This window comes from Acyrthosiphon pisum, chromosome A1, assembly GCF_005508785.2.
Source record: "Acyrthosiphon pisum isolate AL4f chromosome A1, pea_aphid_22Mar2018_4r6ur, whole genome shotgun sequence".
In the NCBI taxonomy this organism is placed as follows: domain Eukaryota; kingdom Metazoa; phylum Arthropoda; class Insecta; order Hemiptera; family Aphididae; genus Acyrthosiphon; species Acyrthosiphon pisum.
The window spans coordinates 33,828,290-33,836,103 of NC_042494.1; positions in this window are offsets into that span (position 1 = coordinate 33,828,290).

The following is a 7,814-nucleotide window of genomic DNA, read 5'->3' on the forward strand; positions in this document are numbered from 1 at the left end:
AATACTTTACAGGACTGTTTATATCTAATAGTAATTTGTTGCTCCTCTACTCCTATTATTAACAACTGTAGACTTTAGTAGTCAAAGTGTATATGATTATTTCATTATTATATGGGTAATTTTAGGTCAGCCCGAATAGTCACAAAATGTATTATTATGTTTATGCACTAGATTACCTATATTATTGATATTTTATTTATTGTGTTCGTGGTTTTGTGATGAATTTAGGCAACAGCTCTTTCTGGCTAGGAGACTGCCAGCGTGTTGACTTTGTGAGTGCCTTATGTTACCGATTTTATAATATTATATTTTATCGGGGGAGGGAAACGTAGCCCCACTATCCCCCAATTTATTATCGCTATCTCCTCCTGGGCCGATTTTCATGAAAATTAAAATATATATTCATTCATATCTGAAGGGTGCATAGAATTTGGCGTTTTTAGATGCTATCATTAAATAATTATGAATAATTGCTCATCTACATAATAAAAATAAGATCTTCTAACTGACTAATTATAACGCATACGGTCAAACGATATGATGGCTAGATACTTATTATTTATATGGTACCTTCATATTACTATGACATAATGTAAGGATGCACTTAATTGATTTTAAAAATTTACATTTTAAAGACGGATTCACACAGGAATTTGGTTTGGGCAAACGGAAATCGAATTGTTTAGGTTAATTGTTTATATTTTTTTTTAGTTGCTGACTCACCGTTGTCTTGTGCACACCTTTATTACTTGTCTTATCGTCTCTTATAGTTTTTTCTAATATTAATAATGGTTTCATGCGTTAAAAGTCTAGTTTCAAAATGAAATACTCTTACTCCACTTTTATGCAATTCTGGTTTTGATATCATTGCTTTCAAGGAAACTTGGCTCTACCCATCCATATCTACTTTTGAGCTCAACTTCTCTATCTACACAGTCTTTCGTTGTGATTGATTTTCATTCAACATCTCAAGTGGTCAAGGTGGAGGTGTGTTAATTATTGCAGTCCATCAGCAAATCTGCCTTCATATGAAAAGTTTTAAATGTTTCTGTTAAAAGTTGAGAGATCGTAGTAGAGGTACGTGGTAAGTAGGCGTGGTGAATGGGTGACCGTCCAGGGCGCCGCTTCAAGGTGGGAGGGGCTCCGTAAAGAAAATAATTTGCTCACATTTCAATAGTAACAATGAGTAATGACTTAATTTTTGTTGATCGAAAAATGAGTTAAACATAAACTAGTTAATTGCAAGATTTAAACCATGCTGTACACACTCTCATAATCATGTTGGCATATTTAAATTAATGCAGCAAGTGACAAGTAGTAAGTCAGTTTCAAATTTACGACAATGGTAAGTAGCAACTCATCGGTGCAGGTGCTGAGCTCAATATACAACAGGTTTTTGTGTATAATGAAATAGACACATATTTTTAATACTACAACAATATTTTTCCATTATCAATTATAATATACGCTCGTTAAAACCAACTTAGGACGTTGTTCACGTGTACGCAGATACCTAACATGAATAGTAAAACATAATAATATAATATATTAAGTCATTAATTTGTTTCTTCTTCAACCCATATATTTTTATTTTTATTATTATAATAATATCGATTTGTATAATATAGTTAGTATAATATTATGTACTACTTAGTGCAGTTTAAGTATCTATATTATATTATAATAATTTAGTAGTGTAATATAAAATCTTAAAAAGTTGAATAGTTAATCGTTAATTTTATCTTATCTCCTGTTCCTTGCTACCAGCCCCTACGAAATACAATGTCAACGTAGCAGAAAATAATCCCTCACGAGCTCTCATTTTCAGTATCTACCGCTTAAACAATTCGTGCGACCGGGGCATATATACTATTTATAAATCTATAGTAGGTATTTATATTTACTTAAATTATTAAATATTGTCATAATATAATCTGTTATATTTATAGCTGTTTCACTATTTTTGTATTAAGTTTATCATATTATCATAGTCCTTGTATTTTTAATAGCCGTTCGGCGTTTACATTTTAATAAATAAATAATTGATATAAAAATATACTCTCGGTTAACTTTGATTATCTCGGCATGATTATACAATATATATAAATATTATATCATATTTACGTAATATTTTTGTATAAGCAATTTTGGAATTAAATCGGTTGGTCGATATTACTAACCGAATTCATAAAAGGCCCTGCAAAAAAATCTACAATTAAATAAAAAAATTCCAGCCCCATTTATTAGTAATATTATTATTGTATTTCCTATTAAATCAATTTTATTAAAATATGAAGTTCTACAATGAATTTTAGGTTTCATATTTTAAAATTTTACACACCCATAACAATATTAGTTTGAAAATAAAATATAGGAAAAACCAATCTGCTGAGAACAGAGATTGTCTGTTGTGGTGTTTGATAATATAAGTCAATACTCAATTTAGTATTAACTATAATAGGAACAACACAAAATTGGATATTTGTTATGTTGTTCCTACGTCTGTAAGACAGAGTCAATACAGTATGCAACTATATGCGAGTGTGACGTCCTCTTAAAATCTAAATCAAAATGTACCACCCGGGAGTGCAATATAATATATTAATACAAGCGCACGGTCGACCTTTTACTCTGTGCGTTCCAATACGTTGCGACCGTATCATAAATATTTTATACTATGAGTGTATATTGTACCTATATATAGTAGTGCATGTAAGATGTGAACTAAATACATTGTTTACACTAATATTACAATGTATTTAATTCATGGAAGGGGGGGGGGGGGGTCCGCAGCACTGTTAGAGATTGCTTGGCTAACAATATTGATGTTGAGTTAAATGGGTAAATAATTATTGTATATTATGTATGCTGCAGTGTAGAACAAAATAGGCGTTATCTTAAAACAATAATATAATCTATTGAAAATGGGATCTATATAATGGTATTTTTGGTACCTATGTAGGTACCTACTGAAAGTGTTACTGTATAACACTTTCTTATTCTATAATAGTCATACATTCCTAATTCACACATACATTTAGTAATATTAATTATTAATATAAGAACCTATTAGCCCTATAATATGCTCAACACTATTAATAATACGGCTCTTTGGTCCGTTACGACGATATAATAAAGAATCTATATTATAGATATTCAAATATCTGTATAATATATACCTACCTAATCGGTATCATAATTTAGCCGCTCACAAAGGAAGTCGATGGCGTACCGTTTTCTAGCTAGAAAGAGCTGCAAAAGTTGACTAAACTCTTCAAATAACATACTGACACAAAAGTAATCAATTATAGATGAACAATTGTGGTGCTTGTAGGTAAAAATTAATTATTAACTGTGCGACTATATTCTAACCCAAATACACGTATTTGACTTACTTAATGATTATCACAATCGAATGAGAGTAGATGGGCTATTATATTGTAATGATTATTAAATAATATAATTTATAAACTCAAATGAAGAACAGATATAGGTATTGAAGTCAATTATAGGCATTACGCTGTAATATTCACAGGTATTATTTATCTATTGCATACATTACCTATAAACTATCAGACTCGCATTCACGATCGATGAGAATACCATTAGTATCGACTTTATACAGACCGACCATTTGCAATTAATATTGAAATTAATTATAATTTTGAATCGGTCGGCGGCAATGGTCAAATGGTCAAATGTTGACTCATTTTCCGCTCAATAGAGTGGCGCACCGATGTATGTCTTTTTATAGGCACAGATGACAAAAACCGCGCACTGATGATAGTAATAATAATTTATTTTGTAGTTAGTTATAAATTACAATTATCAGCACAAACACTACGGACTTGCGGAATTCGTGGAGGCGTATTATTATGATTTTCAAATTTTAATTGTATTTATTCGGTTATTAAATAATAATATCTAACTATTTGTCATAGGTAGAACATAAAATGTAGTTTATACATTATATGTAATACTTATATTATTACTTACTTGTAGTATCTTACATTCATGTATTTCACAGTCAGTTTGCCGGAGTTATTGGTGTAGACTGAAGCGATATAAACGTTTTGAATTTATTTTAACTTTGCATAATAATTAATCACATTCTTTGATAGACATCCAAAAATAATTAAAAACATTGTGAGATTAGACAAAATCATTGTAGAAAATTTACTTTTTAATAACATTTGGATTAGGTACCATAGGATGAACCCATCATAATAATTATTTTCTTACATGATTTCGTTTACCTATTTATTTGTTTTTCGAATGATCACTATATTTGGCTAGGTATATCTGAATTCTTAAAGCCTGAAAGTATTTACCATTTCATAGTACTATTAATTTTACATCGATTTAAATACAATACACATACCTAATGTGTTTGCAAAATGCGATACATTCTAGACGGAATCTCATCATTCATTACTCAAATGTATTGTCCTATATTTTTATGATAAAATGGTTAAAAAGTAGGTATTTAAAATTGTATCTTATTATTATTTTAGTATATCATCATGACTTAGGGTTGGCCACGCTTGTCTTCAACTAAAGACACTCTTCTGCATTAATTAGCGTTAACATAACAAAACGCTGAAGTCAAAATACATTACATAAAAACAAATGGGGTAACTTAAATTTTTTATTTAACAAAAACAAATATAAAGTATGATCAGTGTAATGGTGTTTAATAATTAAAATTAAATTACTCTTGGTTAAATTAAAAACATAACAAAATGAATCTCGTTATCTTCTTAAAGAAGAAATAGGTACCTAAATAAATAACAGATATGCGGAGGTCAGATAACTTTTAATAAAACAGCTAAAATGTATAATAATATACACTATACAGTATGTATATTAATTGGAGAGTCAGTAGCTGTATTATTTTTATAGCTTCTGACTTTCCAATTAATTTACATACTGTATACTTAAATATTTGAGATAATGCAACAATTATGACCTATGTTCATAATAAATATTACAATAATTATCTTTTAAATGAAGGCCTCATAAAAAATACCTTCAAAATAAATTATAATACTTTTTTTGAATTGCATAAATTATAGATCTACTTATATTTTTAATGGTTAATGGTTATGAGGTATTACCTAATAATCTATTAATTTATAAAGATATACATGATATAAAGAAATACACAATAAGTATCATGATAATAATTCTATAGTTAAAAACAATACACGATAGATCTTATACGAGTGTGATTTTAAAAATAACACTGTTTGACCAAGTAATAAACTGTGATACCTAATTTCTTAAGACTTCAAGTGTGTAATATTGCACTATTAAAAAAGGGATGGGCTACTGAAACATGTGCACAGTGTACTTATACAAGTCTTACATATTAATATATTATATACAATATACATAGATAAATTGAATAGTTTTAAATAGTTTTAAAAAGTGATAAGCCATAGAAGATAAACATAAAAAGTAGGTATTGTTATAAAGTATACTTACTGCGAGACTTTTATAAAATATTGAGTGTTGCATTTTTTTTGTAAATTAACTAGTAAAATCTAATATAATAGAATCTTTGAAATAGTGACCAAGAAAGGCTTTAGCTTTCACAACCCTACCGCCTAATACCTGCATATTACTCCCTGAATGTGTGTAAAACCAAGTCCCGGTAAATTTGTAAGTGTATAAATAAAAAAATGTAATAATTAAAAATCGCTGAATATCAAATATCGTACAAAAATTTTAATCAAATTCTCATAGAAAATACATGGTATACTGTTCATTTTTTTTTTTTATAAAGATATAAAAACTTGTTGGGATGTTTCTATTAAAATTTCTAATGTTAGCTATAAAAATAAACATTTTTAGTAATTTCTAACTGGAAACAATAAAATTAGCGAAATTTTAGGATTTGGATGAATTTTATCAAAATTTGAATTTTAAATGCATATTTTATGGGCCCTGCAAAAATTTCAAACACTAACCGTATTCAACGCTTCCAATCCAAAACGCTCCGAGCTATAACTAAAGCACCTTTTTACGTGTCCAACCAAACCTTATAATATAACGATCTTGCCATCTCACCCGTCTGCGATGTAACTAGAACTTTTTATAGACGATTTAACTTATCTGCTAAAAACCATGATAATCCCCTAATCAAAAGACTTAAGTCGGCAAACATACCTGACAATCCTAGGAAAAGACTAAACAGGCGGTGGTGTCGGGACCTATTAATTTAGTTGATTGCCTAATTTTATTTAAATTTTATTGTTAACTTATAGAAATGTATATAAATAGCTGACTAAGTGTCTTCACTGGAAGGCTTCTTAAATCTGTCATTTCTTCAAGCCACTTTTTATTCACTTATCTATTTTACTTATTGTTCAATTTTATGTAACAGATTGTAAATAAAAAAAAAAAAAAAAAATAAAAATAAAAATAAAAATAAAATAAATATCGAAACCAAATTTTGATTTGTGAACTGTTTTTGATTAACGAGCACACCAACTATATAATATTGCAGTCAGCGACGAGCACGATGATACATGACGTGTCGTAATGTACAGTGGAATAATTTTGAATCTACTCGGAATAATCTTTAAAAATACATAAAAAATCATTAGATGGTTATCAAAAACTTTATCATGATAAATCATAGCGTTTAAGTGAATTGTTCTGCAATTTTAATATTTATATTGCAGTTAGTTATTTCAAAATTCATCTCGTACATAAGAATCCTCTTATGAACTATATAATGTTATAACTTCGGTATTCGGTACGTAGTCTATGCACGAATAATGATATTATTGTATTTAATAAAAATATTGTATATTATTAGTATCGTGTGTACCCTTAAAACTAATTTAGAAACGCTCACTAGTCACTACTATAGTACTATATAATAATATTTAAGTGCGTGTGTGTGTATACTGTATGTGTTTCTGGTGCCTCATATGAATTTTAAGTAAGATAATAATATAATATAATATAAATATTTTTTAAAATAATAATCACGGCGTCCTGTATAGGCTTTCTGAGTACACGACTATTGTGGGTATGTTTTTCTGGTATCACAATATAAATCTCATAATTTAATGACTAAAATATGCGATACTGTAAGTAACTGATAATGGCGTAGGTACTTGATGAGTAACAGAAAATGTTGTTATTGCATCAAATTTTCACGGTGAAGTTGTAATTTAATTCAAATGTATATAATATTATAATATCTAGTTGTAATTATCGTCATACTAACTTCAAACCTGTTCTAGCCACGGTTATTTTTAAAATTTTCGACCAAATGAACTAGACTAAAGTACATAATATTAAATTAGTCGATAGCTCTCAGATCTGCAATAGGTCTTTAATATTCATACACTTAATTCGTTATGATTTTGGTATTTTTAATTTGATTTTATGATTTCCGATTTCGAGCCAGCTACCGAGGAGCACAAAAAGAACGATGTTTCTCTTATTTCTCGCATATGTAACACAAAGGGGTACAGAATTGTTGTGGGCTGATCTTCTTATAAAATAAACGGAGGTGGTGGCATGGACAAAGAAAATCGATTTTTTTCTTTTCAATAAGCATGTATAGTGTGGTGGATATATTATATTTTACGATTGTGATTCACGGTCTTGACAAAAAATGAATGTACACCACTTAAGTTTACGATAATGCGTTTTTGTTCGTAAAAACGGAATTCACCTAAGTATAGGATTACCATTCGACATCATTAAACAAACCTTCAGCAGCTACACCCATCGTGTGGCTAACGAAATAAACGTATCTACAATGTTCTATTAGAATTTCATAAATTTTTTTT